This window comes from Carassius carassius, chromosome 2 (assembly GCF_963082965.1).
Source record: "Carassius carassius chromosome 2, fCarCar2.1, whole genome shotgun sequence".
Taxonomy (NCBI): domain Eukaryota; kingdom Metazoa; phylum Chordata; class Actinopteri; order Cypriniformes; family Cyprinidae; genus Carassius; species Carassius carassius.
In genome coordinates, this window is record NC_081756.1 from 39,711,490 (window position 1) to 39,727,349 (window position 15,860).

Consider the following 15,860-nt stretch of genomic DNA (forward strand, 5'->3'; position numbering starts at 1 on the left):
AGAGTGTCAAGAGAATAAGAATGCAGATGGGAATATACGGAAAAGCTTCGGGTGCAAAAATAAATGCTGATAAATTGGAAATAATGAGTGTAGGAGGAGTAGAGATAGAAGGGTTAGATGTGCCCTTTAAAATAGTGAAAGATCATTTAAAAATATTAGGAGTGAGTATAGGAGTAAATGTGAAGGAGGCTAGAGATGCCACATGGACTGGAGTTTTAAACAAAATCAAACAAGTATTAAATTTCTGGAGGCAAAGAGAATTAAGATTAAGAGGAAAGGTAGTTGTGGTTAATTCATTAATACTTACTAAATGCAACTATGTGATGGGAGCAATTAGCATAACAGACTGGGTATTGAACGAAATAAAAGAGATACTTTTGTGTGGGGAGGTAAAGGAATGAAAATTTCAACAAAAACATTGATAGCAGATTATGAGGAAGGGGGTCTGAGGTTGGTAGATTTAGAGGTTAAGAGCAAGGCAATAAGAGTTAAAACAATAAAAAAGTATTTATGTGACAAAGCAGAGTATGGGTGGAAGGGATATATGAAATCTTATTTAAATGAAAGGGGAGGATGTGGTGAGGAAGGATTGTTTATGGCTTTTAAAAAACCTATGACTGAAAAAAGTTTTATCGGGAAGTGTTTAGTGCTTGGGTTGAGTTTTTAGTTAATTTGAACTATGATTGTGATAACATTAATCAAGTGCTTAATCAACCATTATTTCTGAACCCAAAAATAAAGAGGAGAGAGAAAACTCTTTATAATAAATTGTTTATGAGAGCGGGAGTTAGAAAAGTGAAAGATATGGCATATGAGTATGTTGAAGGTTTTTTGCCAAATAGGGCTATATATGATTGTGTGGTGGGATGGGATGATAAAATTGAAATATCTAAAGTGGACTGTGAATGTGAAAATATCAAAACAAGCCTACCAGAAGGGTGGGCACAAAGGATTGAGAGAGAGACTGTGAAAGTAGGAGATTGGGGATTTCCTGAAATGTATGTTTTGGATAAAAAAGGAAAAAAGTTTTTTTTTGCATCAATTGAATGTTAAAACAATTTACTAGATTATGGTCAAAAAGGAAATCAAAACGCCTGCGTCTGTGGAGGTATGGCCAAGAGTATTCCCTGGAATAAAATGTAAAGATGATTTGGAATAACTTAAATGTGAAATACAATAGACTGGACTGTGAAAACCTGGATTTTAAATTAAGGCATAACAGAATATATACAAAGGTGGTGATTCATCAAATGAACAGAAATGTAAATCGAGAGTGTGATGTTTGTGAGACAGAGCCAGAAACAATGATGCACATTTTTTTTAATGTAAAGGGCTTAAAGCATTTCATGCTGCAGTAAAAGTGTTAGTGAAATAGGAATGGGGATAGATGTGGCAGGGGAGGAATGGAAAAAGTTGTTTTTGTTCGGGATAAATATGAATAAAAAGGATAGTAAAGTGAATTTATGGAACATGGTTTTAAGTAATGCAAGATATGCAATATGGGTGAGGAGGAACATGGCATATTATGATAGGAAAAAAGTGGATGTAATGGCAATGTTCAAAATGATCTTTAGGAAAAATGTGTATTTGATGTGGAAATATTTGCCTAATGAGGAATTCGAAAGAGCGTTTGTGGAAGGGAGTAAGTTGATTAGAATAGAAGGGAAAAAAGGGTTGTGAATAAAATTGAGGAAAAAAAAAAAGGTAATTACTTTGGGTAAATTTTGTTATTTTGTCCTGGCTCTGTGGGTAATCTTTGTTTTGTTTTATGTTTAATTTGAAGGATGCATATGTGGACCAATTATATAGCTTAAAGTGTAACTAAACCCCTGCTTAGAGCCTGACTCCACCCACTGACAATATTTGAAAAATGCTGAAAAGTGGGCAGATCACAGCGGAGATAGAGGGGACGAACCTAGGGCGGGGCTGAGCGAGTGCGGCGTGATCCTGAGACCCGCAGTGACGGATTGATTGACAGCTGCTGTCAGAGACGCTAAAATGGAGAGTGACTGTAATGACGCAAGTAGCTTTGCAACAGAGCGATCATTTGAAGTAGAGGACTTTTCTCCCCCACTTTCACCTGAAGTGGAGGTTGTCGAGGTGTCTGTTCATATCAATTCCAGCCGCTGGCTCAAACTGCGGTCTTAACTCCCTCACCGCGTTGCTTTTCAGCGCGAGCTGTGTGGAGAAGCCCATTTCCACCTCCATTGCGTTGGAGAAGCAATCCCGTGTAAAATGCAGTTTGCACACTCGAGCTCTAGGCGGGAACTTGCGGTCTTCAAGGCCAAGTGCATGCAACCACTGGCGCTTAATTTTAAAGTCTGCTGGTAAACTATGCAGTCCAGCAGTGCTGTCGCAACTAGCAACACACCTCCGTACCATCCTGACCACTGTACTAAATACAGATAAATCTACGCTAACTTGAAGATCTAAATAACTATATAATTGCTATGCTAAATAGATGCTATAATAGTCTATCCTGGTCGTTACCAATACTCGTAATTCCAGCTCCTGACTCACTACAGTGATTTTGATGGTTTTATAATGCCAAGGGCGTGGTAGCTCGTACCAAGGGGCGTGGTGAGCTGGAAACTGCTTACATCACCTGCCACCGCTTACGTCACTTGCCACCGCAACATCCAATAGGAAAAATCAACTGCAGTAGCCACTGTTCAACCTGAAGAGGGCAGCACTCACACGTTTTTACACCATATATTGTAGAATTAAAACACTTTATACTGAAATGTCAAAAAGGTTACTCGAATCAATGAACAGCACTAATAAAGCCCCATTCTTATAGATCATTAACTAAAAAAAGTTGGTTTAGGGTTTAGTTACTCTTTAAGTGCTAGATGCCTTGGTTGAAACATGATTCACGTTTGAAGATGTAAGGATGTGAAACTGAATTATTTATTTTATGTAAATATTAATTTTGTTCTTTTTGATAAAAAAAAAAGCACACCCGATCTCGCCTGGTTAGTACTTGGATGGGAGACCGCCTGGGAATACCAGGTGCTGTAAGGTGCTTTCTGCTTGCGGTGTGACAAAGGACAGCTAAGCCTCGTCATTCTTCCTTTCTCCTGCAGGAGGCGATAGACAGGCCTTTTCTCTGTCTCTACTACAAACTATTGAGCGTCGCGAGCTCTTTTGGAAATGACACTCCTCTCTTCAGCTTGAGACGGAGCTTTCCAAATTTGATTGTCATCCGAACCCCTTAGTGGTAAACTACACAGGAGATGTACCCTCTTAGATTTAAAGTTAATTTTTCAATAAATTAACAAAAAACACATTCTCATGTTCATTTTTCACTGATGTTGTTGTTCACCAAATTCACCCCAAATTACATTCAATTTAAAGTGCCTAACCGCAATATTTGTTCACTTTTATTTTTTATTTGGTTTGGTTTGGTTTTATTTGAGCCAGATGACATTCCTGATGATAAAGTTAAAAATACAAAAAAATAAATAAATCATTAAAGTCATCAGCAAATATTTATTCATTGTAGGAAAATATAGGCATGCCCTTTCTGTTTTAAAATCACTAAATTCACCCCAAATTATCTGCACTCAAAGTGCATCACCACAATATTTTAATTGGTTTGGTTTTATTTTAACCAGATGACATTTCTGATTTTAAATTTCAAAAATAGGCCCCCATTTACTTCCACTCAAAGTGCCTAAACGCAATATTGATTTTATTTATTGATATTAATTTTATTAATTCATTTAAACATTTTGTTTTAATTAAATTTAACCAGGTTTGAAATTTCTGTTTTTAAATCACCAAATTCACCCCAAATTACATTCAATTTAAAGTAACCGCAATATTTGTTTACTTATTTAATTTAATTTTAACCAGAAGACATTTCTGATTTTAAACTTGAGAAACAGGCCCCCATTACTTCCACACAAAGTGCGTCACCGCGACATTGATTTTTGTGAATGTATTTATTAAAATGCATATTTTTTTATTGTTACTTATTTCTTTCCCTTAATTAAGTTCATATTTAAAAAAGAGAGAATACTTTTAAAAGACTTGAAAACACTTTGAGTGGAAAAGGGTCTGTTTCTCTTTCGCCTGCCTGTGTGTCTTCTTTAAATAGCTCGCTCTTGACGGTTGTACTCGCTTATGGCCATACCACCCTGAGCACGCCCAAGAGGAAGCAGGAAGTGAGGTGGCAGCAGAAGGGAGAGAAAGGCTCTTCCAAACTTTTCTTTCATTTAAGTTTTGGTTGATAGATTAGCAAAGTTTGAGATTAAAAGTTTCTTGTTTTCGACGGTGCTGCCCTGAGCAGAAGTAGCTGCTCAGGGGAAGGCAAAATGAGCAACCTGCTCACAATGGACGGATATACCAATGTTGACAAGGACATGGCTAAAGACAAGGAACAAAGTCAAGGAATTGAGAAGGAGCAGCGGAGAGTGCAAAGAGGAGGATCAGGGAGAAGGGAGGAGAAGAATATGCAAGAGCGGGAAAAAGAGTATGCAAAGGAGGCAACAATGATTCTAAACGTGGCAGAGGTGGATGGGGGGAAAGCAGAAGATGTGATAGTCGCTTTGATTGCAAAGGTGTGAGTGACAAAAGTATTGGCTGTGAGGCCAAGATTGAATAAGTAATTTGAAATAACGTTGGAAAATTAGAGTTGCTGTGAAAGCCTAAAGGATGGTTTAATAATCAAAGGAACCCGGTGTGAGGTGAGAAGCTTAAGCACAAGAGAATGTGTCGTCTCCTTTATGCATCTACCATGTTACATAACGGATGAAGAGATCAAAAGTAAGCTGAATACGTGGGGCATCTCTGCGACATCGGAGATCAAAAGAAGTTTATATCCAGGTATGAGCATCACAGACGGGACTCGCTACGTCAGGGTTAAATTCCCTAGGGACGTCACCTCTCTCCCATATAGCACACGTTTTGAAACTGCGGAAGGGGCACAGTATTTCAGAGTGATACATGACAGACAGGTTAACATCTGTCGTCTATGTATGGGTCCGGGGCATGTAATGAAAGACTGTCCCGAGTTCAGGTGCCGTGACTGTGGCGAGCTAGGACACTTCGCCAGAGAGTGAGATGCCCCGACTGTAAGAAGGTGCTGGTGAAATGTGAGTGCTAGATGGGGGCTGAGGAGGACGAGGAAAACAACATGGAAACAGAGGAAACACAAAGTGAAGAGGAGGAAGAGGAGGAGCAAATGGAAAAAAGGGAGCAAGATGAAGGGGAACAAGCTGGAGGGACAGTGGGGAATGAAGGCAGAAAAGAACAAGAGGGTGAGAATCTGGCGGCTAAAGAAGAAGAACAGGATGCTGGAGAGCCAGGAGGAACAGGACGAAGAACAAAGCGGGGTCAATAAGCAAGTCGGAGAAAAGGGGACAACAAGAAGATGCCTGTTAAAGGTAGAACAAAACCATGAACAAGCCAAAAAAAGACATGTGATGGAAGAAAAATGGAAGAGGTTTGTAATAATTGGAGATTTTAATACGGCTTTTAGCAAGATGGATTTAGCAGAGGGAATGGTCTTTAAATCAGATGGAGGGAGGAAAGAGATGAAGAGTATATTGGAAGAAAATGATTTAGTGGATATATGGAGAGAAAGAAATGAAGGTATCAGAGAATTGTCAAGAGAACAAGTGTTTAAAATATGTATGTGTGCAATTAGAATATATTTTGCAATATGTAAAAATGATTTTATTAATGTGGTGGATAATATTTATTACAAAAAACGAAAGTGATCATAAAGTTGTATGGGTGCAGATTGATTTGAGTGGAATGAAGAGAGGGCCATGGTTATGGATTCTAAATACGGAATTTCTAAAGGAAATTAGTTTTAAAAAAAGGTGTAGAAGAAGTAATAAAGGAAGAACTGAAAGATCAATTGTACAAAGAAGATAAACTATTATGGTGGGATAATGTTAAATATAGAATTGGGAATTATGCAAAAAACTTTGGTAAAATGATGAAGAGGGCAAGGAATTTTGAAGAAAATAAAATAAGAAAGGAGTTGAAAGATATTCTGTATGAGGGAGGGGAAAATGGGGAAAGAATGTTAGTATTAGAAAAAAAGCTTAAGCAAATAGAAGACAGACATTTTAGAGGGGAGGTGATAAGAAGCAGGGCAAAATATGAAGTAGAAGGGGAAGTTTTTCTTTAATCTTGAAAAAAGTAGACAGAGAAAAGGAATCATTAAGGAGATCAAAAGAGAAAGTGGTTAGATGATAAAAGAAACAGAAGAGGTTTTAAAAGAAATAACAGAATTTTATAAGAAGCTGTTTAGCAAAGGAAAAATTGAAAAAACAGAAAAAGAATTTTTGATTGGAAAAATAAAGAAAAATAATTTTTGATTGGAAAAATAAAGAAAAAAATTAGATATAGATAATAAAAAAAATTAGTGATGAGGGGATAAAAAAGAAGAAATTGAATGCGCCATAACGCAATTGAATAATGGGAAAAGTCCTGGAAGAGATGGGCTGTCAGGGGAGTTCTACAAACATTTTAAGGAAGTGTTGACACCAATTTTAAAGGAAGTGTATGATGAGATATTTGAAAAGGAAGAAACAAGTCATTTGATGGGGATTGGGGTAATTAAATTATTTTTTAAGAAGAGGGGAGATAAGAATGATTTGAAAAACTATAGGCCAATAACCATGCTAAATACAGACTATAAATGTTTAGCAAAGTTATTAGCAAACCGTTTGAAGAAAATTTTACCAAACATTATTGAAACAAACCAGGCATATGCTATCAAAGGAATGGATATTATAGACACAGTGTGTAGTATAAGAGATGTAGTGAGCTATATGGTGGAGGGAAGGGAAAGGGATATGTTATAAGTCTAGATTTAGAAAAAGCCTTTGACAGAGTCGAGCATGAATTCATGTTTGCAATTCTTAAAAAAGTTTGATTTTGGGCAGAATTTCATAAAATGGTTGAAGATTTTATACAAGGGGACGAAAAGCCAAATAAAATGTAATGGGTTTTTAACTGGAGCATTCAGTGTTTTAAGGTCTATAAGACAGGGCTGTCCTTTGTCAGCCCAATTATATAGTTTAGTGGCAGAATCCCTGGGGCTAGCAATAATGGGGGAAAAGGAAATCAAAGGAGTGGTTTTAAGAGATAATGAAGAATTACAAAGAGTATATCAATACGCAGATGACACAACACTAATATTAAAGGATGTCAAAAGTGTTAAAAAAAAAGCAATGGAAATATTAGAAAGGTACTGAAAAGGATCTGGGGCCAAAATGAATATACAGAAAACAGTTTATATGAACATAGGAGATGGGGAGAACATTCAAAGCGTATTTCTTTTTAAAGAAGAAGGCGGCTTAAAGGTGTTAGGAGTCAGGATAGGAAAAAATGAAAGAGAAATGAGAGACATGATGTGGGACGATGTGATTGGAAGGATGGAAAGAGTTTTAAATTTCTGGAAAATGAGGGAAATGGAAGCGTAAGCGTAAATTCTACTAGGAAGACTAAATGGCACGTCACATTCCAATTAAGGTCTAAACCAATCGGATCTCAACACGAGGTATATAAAAACGCACTACTTGCATCTCATTGTGTCTGCAGATACTGCCGCTGTCGTTCCCCTCCATCCTCCCCACCACCACCAGGTCGGCCCTGTCCATGCGGGGGGTAGGCTCCGCCCTGCCTTCGTCTTTGGCAGGATTAGCTGGTATCTACAATCTTCAGTTCCACGCTACGGATGGGGCCTAGGCCAAATTAATTCTGTTTTTTGTATGTTTTGTAAATAAATACTTCAGTCTCGTCTACACCTCCTGAGTCTTTCTGGTAGAACTAACATTGAGGGGGAAGGTGTTAGTACTGAATGCCTTAATGTTATCGAAAATGTGGTATGTGTTGAGTGTTACACCGATGCCAAGATGGATAAGTAAAAGAATAAAAGCGGTTGTTTTGAAATTTCTATGGGATTCAAAACCATCAAAGATTGTGTATGAGACAATAATAGGAGATGTGAAAGACGGAGGGTTGGGTTTGCAGGATCCAGAATTAAAGAAAAATAGTTTTAGAGTTAAAATAGTGAGAACATTTTTGAGTGAAGAAAATCAGGCACAATGGCCAGAGTTAATGAAGTTGTTTTTAAACAAATGTGGAAATATGAATATGGGAGCAGATATTTTATGGATGAAACTGAAGCAAAATATGATGTTCGGAATCCCAGAATTTTATATAGAAGTATTGGAAGCATGGGGAGAATTCAAAATAAATGTGGGCATAAAGCCTAGAAGAAGAAAAGAAATGCTAAATCAACCATTGTTCTTAAATGATAATGTTTTATATAAAGGAAAAGAACTGTATTTTAAACAGTGGATTAAGGCTGGGTTTAAGAGAGTGAAAGGTGTTCTATATGAAGTAAAAGAAAGATTCTTTCCATTCCAAGCAATTGTGGATGAGGTGAAAGAGGTTGAGGATGATGTAAATGTGAAAATTTTGGAAAAACAATATGAACAAGTAAGGAAGCAATTCCTGGACAGTGGATGAGGAGGATTGAGGGAGAAAATGGAAATGAAGGGGATAAGATGAAGGTATTTATAAAAGAGAAGGGAGAAGAAATTTCTCTTAATCAAAGTTCAGTGAAAGAATTTTATGTGTTTTTTAGGAATTTAGTGTTTAAAGAGCCGGCGGCTGTTAAATTTTGGGAAAAAGTGTTTAACGAATTTGATAAGAGGATGTTATGGAAAAATCTGGGGAAATGGTACATGGATGTGAGAATGGAAAATTTAGAGTTTTGTATAAGACATAACATAATATTTTCAGAGTTAAAGCTGTACAAAATGGGATTAACCGAAAATGCCATGTGTAAAGTGTGTATGATAAAAGAGGAAGGAATTTTGCGTATATTTCTGTCATGTATGGAGTTACAAGCTTTTAAACTGAAAATGAAAAATGTGGTAAAATTGTGGGGGATAAAGGGGATGAAATTGAGAATGAACAGATTTGGAGTTGTATGTTCTTATTTGGAGTTAACATAGATTGTGAAAAACGGAATGTGATAAATATGTTCTTGACTGTTGGGAGGTTTATAATATGGCAGAGAAGGAATTTTGTAAGAAAGGAAAAAAAGAAGTTGGATTTGTGGACTAGTTTTAAAAGGAAATCGGAAGACTATATAAAGACATTAGAGGAGTACTTTAAGTGAGGGGAAGATGCAGATACTTAAATTGATAGGGAAAAATAATCCATTTATTAAAAATACATTGAATGGATTAGAATTGAATTTAGGAAAGAGGGGTGAGGTCTGATAAATATATGAAGGTTGACAAAAGGATATAATTGAATGCATGTCTGTATATGAATGGAAATATAATAAATAAAAAATTTTAAAAAAAGCACGCCCGATCTCGGAAGCTAAGCAGGGTTGGGCCTGGGTAGTACTTGGATGGGAGACCGCCTGGGAATACCAGGTGCTGTAAGCTTTTGCTTTTCCTTCAGCTAACACGCTTGTCCAAGGCTCAGCTTTCATTCTAGTTCCTTTACACTTTTAAACGGATTTGCTGCTGCTTCTTTTTTCTGTGTTTTCTCTTTCTCTGTGCCATCTTTCTGCTTGCGGTGTGACAAAGGACAGCTCAGCCTCGTCATTCTTCATTTCTCCTGCAGGAGGCGATAGACAGGCCTTTTCTCTGTCTCTACTACAAACTCTTGAGCGCTGCATGCTCTTTTGGAAATGACACTCCTCTCTTCAGCTTGAGACGGAGCTTCCCAAATTTGATTGTCATCCGAGCCCCTTAGTGGTAAACTACACAGGAGATGTACCCTCTTAGATTTAAAGTTAATTTTTCAATAAATTAACAAAAAACACATTCTCATGTTCATTTTTCACTGATGTTGGTGTGTGATCAAATGATTTGCAAGTAAACAAATTAGATATTTCACCTTTTTTGGTACTTTTTCAGTACTTGGAACAGGACAAGAGTTTTTCATCATCTAAAAAAAAAAAAAAATCATTAAACTCATCAGCAAATATTGTTTCATTGTAGGAAAATATAGGCATGCCCTTTCTGTTTTAAAATCACTAAATTCACCCCAAATTACCTGCACTCAAAGTGAATCACCACAATATTTTATTTTAATTGGTTTGGTTTTATTTTAACCAGATGACATTTCTGATTTTAAATTAAAAAAATAGGCCCCCATTTACTTCCATTCAAAGTGCCTCAACGCAATATTGATTGTATTTATTGATATTAATTTTATTAATTCATTTAAACATTATGTTTTAGTTTAAGTTAACCAGGTTTGAAATTTCTGTTTTTAAACCACCAAATTCACCCCAAATTACATTCAATTTAAAGTAACCGCAATATTTGTTTACTTTTATTTTTTATTGGGTTTGGTTTGGTTTTATTTGAACCAGATGACATTTCTGATGATAGTTAAAATTACAAAATAAAAAATAAAAAATCATTAAACTCGTCAGCAAATATTTATTCATTGTAGGAAAATTAAGCATGCCCTTTCTGTTTTAAAATCACTAAACATTTAATTTTTACATTTTACATTTTACATGTATACACTCAAAGTGCATCACCACAATGTTTTATTTTATTTTATTTTAATTGGTTTGGTTTTGGATTGAAATCAAGGTTATTATCACTTTTTTTCTGGGATGTAACTCGCATGTTGATTTGAAACCAACAGGCTACGCTTTTTTTGTCTTCTGCCAGTTTTCTACACAGGGTGACCAGTGGCTGCGAAATTCTGAATGACAAATCATGTTCTGCTATAAATGTGCACAAACGTATTTTTTAATCGCAGGCACGTCAGTCATAGACAACGGTGTGTCAGCTAATAGTTGCTCCCGGCTAGAGACCTGCACCCAGTGCCACCGAGTGCAGTGCGGTACAATATTTGATGGCTGAATGCGGATGCGGGCGGCAAGATATTATTGTGTGCGGGTTGCAGGAAAATAAAATTATTTGCTGGTCTCCCGCAAAGTGGAAATATCTAACTAAATAAAATAACTACACTCACAAAATTAAATGTAGCTGGTGTTGGTCCAAAGAATATAACTATGTATAAATTAAATAATACAGTTAAGTTTGTGTGTCAAAATTTAAAAAGTTGTGTTGATTAAATTAGAAAAAGTAATTTTTCCAATTTACACAGCTTACTTAAGTGAAACGAATGAAGCGGAGTTGTGTTACTTCTGCAGTGCCGCTCTTTGGTCAGTAGGTGGAGCATTATCTGCACATGCGCAGATGGGAAGCACATTCAATGATCACGCTCCAGCTCTCTTTTAGATCAGCGCCATTTTTAGAAGCAAAACAGAAGAATTTCACGGTGGGAGGAATGCACAATAAGCTTTTCTTTATGTGGACACTCAGGTGAGAGATTTTAGTTTTTATGTATGTTGAGACTGTCAGGTTAATCGCATATGATCTTATATTTTGTATGTTTGTTTTTTTTTTATGAAGGTGCCGTATTCCTCTTGATTTTCACAAGCTTGTTAGTTACATTCTGTGTTTTCGCTCTTATGTAATGTTTTATACTTGTTGAACTTTGATAATATTTAAATTCCCTAACACAAAGTATGAAAATGACTTAAATTGCTGTATAGGAAGAGTGCAATCTTGTTTGTTATCCAACACATTTTTACTAGTTGGCAGTGTTTTATATATATAATTTTTTTTTTTTTTTTCATTATTATTATTTATTGGTGACTCACTTCCTTTTCCCCCCTCACAGAGTTTTGGAGTTCTGCTTTTAGAGACCCATATGTGGCTGTGCAGAGATTGTGGATCTTATCACACATCCAGATCAAAGCTTTTAGAACACTTCAGGTTGGTACATGGACACTATTGCCACGAACACGCATATCCATTTTCAACAGCTAACCTGATTTGTACTTTTAATATTTTATTAGATATCTGCAGAATTACAACAATCCCTTTGGTGTCCAATGGGCCAGCTTCATAATTTCTCAACCCAGCTTCTCAAAATTGTCAAAAAAAAAGGAACAGCGTCACAGAAGATCACAAACATCCTGTCAGTTATGGATCAGGTAAATTCTCTAAATTCATCGTCATTTTAAATCAGGGATAGTTCACCCAAAAATGAAAATTCTGTCATTAATTACTGACCCTCATGTTGTTCTAAACCCGTAAAAGCTTCGGTTCATCTTCAGAACACAAATTAAGTTATTTTTTTATTAATTCCGAGAGCTTTCTAGACAGTAATGCAACTTACGTATTGAAGTCCAAGAAAGGTAGTAAGGATAGCGATAAAATAGTCCTTGTGACATAATTGTTTGTGCAAAGAAAACATTTATTTAACAATTCTTCTCCCTGAGTCACCCTCTGTTTCCATTAAAGAGAATAACACGACGCATGCACGTTCTACATCAGCAACAATGCACAAATATGTCGTGGTACTCTCATGACTGGAGGAGGATGGTGATGTTGAATAAAGTCAATATTTTTGCACACACAAATATTTTTGTAGCTTCGTAAAATTATGGTTTAACCACTAATGTCACATGGACGGTTTTATCGATTGATAAGATTGACAAACTTAACTTTTGTTGATACAACACAGTGAGATAATTGGTATAATGCTAATGAAAATGTTAGATGTACACATCTAAAAAGTGCTAACTAATGCTCATTTCACATTCAGCATTTCACTATTTGGGAAAAGGCCTGGCTGATCTTAATGAAGATCCCTCAAACTTTGTGAAGGAAGGAGTATATGGTAATGTAAATACTTTTTTTTTTTTTTTATCTATTGGTCCTTTCACTTTTGATCTGTTAGTTATTGTTTCTTTTTATACTTGACATTCTTAGGATGTTGAACATGAAGTTGCCCTATCCTCAATACACAACCCCACCCTTGGAATCCATGTAATCGTACATGAAGGGGCAGATGCTACAGACCCTTATGACGACATTGGGATCATAATTGAAGGCATCCGAATATCTGACAAATATGCAGTACATTTGTTTCAGTATTGCCCATGTTATATTCCTTTTGAATTGGTCTTTGAATAACAGATGCATTTTTCAGTTTCAAGGAGGCAAATATTACAAATGAAGACTGACATTTTTTACTTGCATTGGAGTATTTTGTAAATCCTCTTGAAGGCAGCATACTTTTTATTTTTACTTCTTTTCTTGAATTAAGTGAAAAACTTGTGAAGCATTTGTACAAATTCTTGTTGGAGAAACTTGTGAAATTTGTAATGTTTTGAATGGACATTGAATAAACTCAATAAAACTTGATTGTTTTTATTGAAGGTGACAATATTAATTTTAGAATAATGGAGCTTAATTAACTTTATAGATTAAAATAAAATAAGGAATGTTAAATTCATTCAACTAAACAGCATTGCATTAACCTTATGTAATTAACTTAAGTTTACTGAAATAAAAATTGTTACTTAAATGCAACCTAACTCAGTTGCGTGGAACCTGTTGACAAAGTTAAGTAATTCCAACATATATTTTTTTTTTGAGTGTAGAAACAAATAGACCTTTATTTATAATAAAATAAAATAGACTTTGCGAAATGGGAGGATGCGGATGATAGCGACGTGTAATTCGATTCCGAAAAAGCGATATATTAAAATGTCAAGGTGGATGGATTAGAAGCACACAGACTGGATGATGTCCTCCAGTGGTGGAAAAGACGAATTTCCGAGATTAAGCAAAGTAACATGCCATGTACTTTGTATTCCAGCTAGCGCACCATTGTAGAGGGCTTTCAGTATTTGCGGTCGCATACTGGTGCAGAGACGGATTAAACTGAAGCTCTCAACAGTGAACAACATGATATTCCTGCATGGGCAAATTAAGTAGTCGTACAGTTTTTTTTAAGTCAATTCAGTTTTTTTATTATTTTTTTATTTAGCTAAATATTTAAAATTGGTCTTTTTTTATTGAGGAATAAGGTTTTTTTTTGTTAAATGTTTGAAGGAATTGCTAAGGCCCCATAAGCTACTTTTCCTTTGAACATGAAATAAATCCAGGTTTACTATTATTATATAAATTATTATAGGTATATATTTTTTATTTACATTTCTTACTTTTTTACTATATTTCTATGTTCTAAGTTCCTTGTTCATGTTCATACTTTTAATTTAACGCAAATAAAACGAAACATTTGTTTATTTTCCATTTATTTTTTCCATTTATATTCAACAGGGGAGCAAGTGAAAAAATAAAAGAGTAGCAGGCAGAATATGCAATGTATTAAAAGAAAGAAAAACTACTATACGTTTACCCGCGGGATTTTGCGGGCAGGAGCAGGACGAAACTTGATTGTTTGCGGGCGGGAGTGGGAACAACATTTATTGCGGGAGCGGGACGGAAAAATCCCTCCCGCGTATGGAATTACATTTAGTTAAATAATAATGAACGACACTTTATAAATCTGAACGTAACTTTTACAGAAAGAGTGGCGCGCATATTGGAAAGCTCTCGCGGTGATTTGTATTACTAAATATGTAAATAATATTTATTTACCCCCTGAACTGGGGATCTTCTTTCAATTCCTTCTTAAACTTGCACTGCCTCCCTGACATTTGTCTTGCTTATTTCCAGTGTTGGGAAAGTTCACTTTCTACATGAACTAGTTCAAAGTTCAGTTCACAAATTTTAAAATGAACAAGTTCAGATTATAGTTCAAACTTAAAAATTTTGAACTAAGTTCACAGTTCCAAAAATGAACTAGTTCATAGTTCTTTTTTTCCATATGTTGCTGCGAGCTATTATTTTTCAAAATTATTGCCACAGCCCATATAGAACCACAGACAGCAATTATTTTATCAGTTTTAACACTGAAGCTATGCGTATGATTTCATGACACCTTTTTGGATGGCTGCAACCCCTTAAGTTTATGAAAGCTGGGCTTTTCACTTTACTCAAAGGCTGCAGGTCTCCGACAATATACTGCACCACCAGGTTGTCAAGCTGCGGCTGGGAGATGACAGCGGAGCCGCTACAGTACGCAGTTAATGGGGTTTGGATCGAGGATCTGTCCTGACTGTCTTTTGATTTTTTATTTGCTTTAACATACCTTGAAAGGCTAGCCGGGTGCTTCAGTTCAATGTGCCGTTTCAGGTTTGCTGTGGATGTAACTAAAGTGCGGATTTTCTTTTTGAAAGACGGCGGGCAAACCCTTACGAAAAATAACCATGGTTTTATTATAGTAAAACTGTAGTAACCCATGGTTTTTTGCCGTGTTGACTAACATTTGTATAACCACAGATTTACTACAAATACCATGGTTAAACCATGGTTAATATAGCAAAACCATGGTTAATTTGTGGTTACCATGGTTTAACTATAATAACCATGGTTTTTGGGTTTTATTTGTAGTAAAACCATGGTTAATTTTCGTAAGGGAAGTTTGCACAGAAAAGTGAGATTTCTCCCATCCTCACCGACCTTGTCATAAACATCATAAAAAATTGTTAAATGATCATACGCCTTCTTGCTACATGCTGCTGTAGCCTCCATGCTTTTTTTTTTTTTTGACGAAGCGTCACGCATGCGGCGGACCGCGGTGCGACACTGTGGCTGGTGGGGAGGCCAAGATGGCGGCGTGATAGGTGGACACGTTTCGGAGGTGTGATCAGGAAATTTGAAATAGGAAGATTATATAACCGTGATAATCGGGCTTGTTTTTTTTTTTTGATAAATGTGTAAGTGATTTTTCTACTCGCATTACTCACCTTGCGCTGATTTATCTATGGGCAGAAAGAAAATTAGACAGATTTCCAACGAGACAACACGAGCGTCAACTATGGAGCCTGTTAAAAGTGCTGACGTGAATGTTAGCGTCATCTCCTCTGTGGATTTGAGTTCATCAGGAAACGCTGAGGATCTTAACAACTGGTTTGACTCACA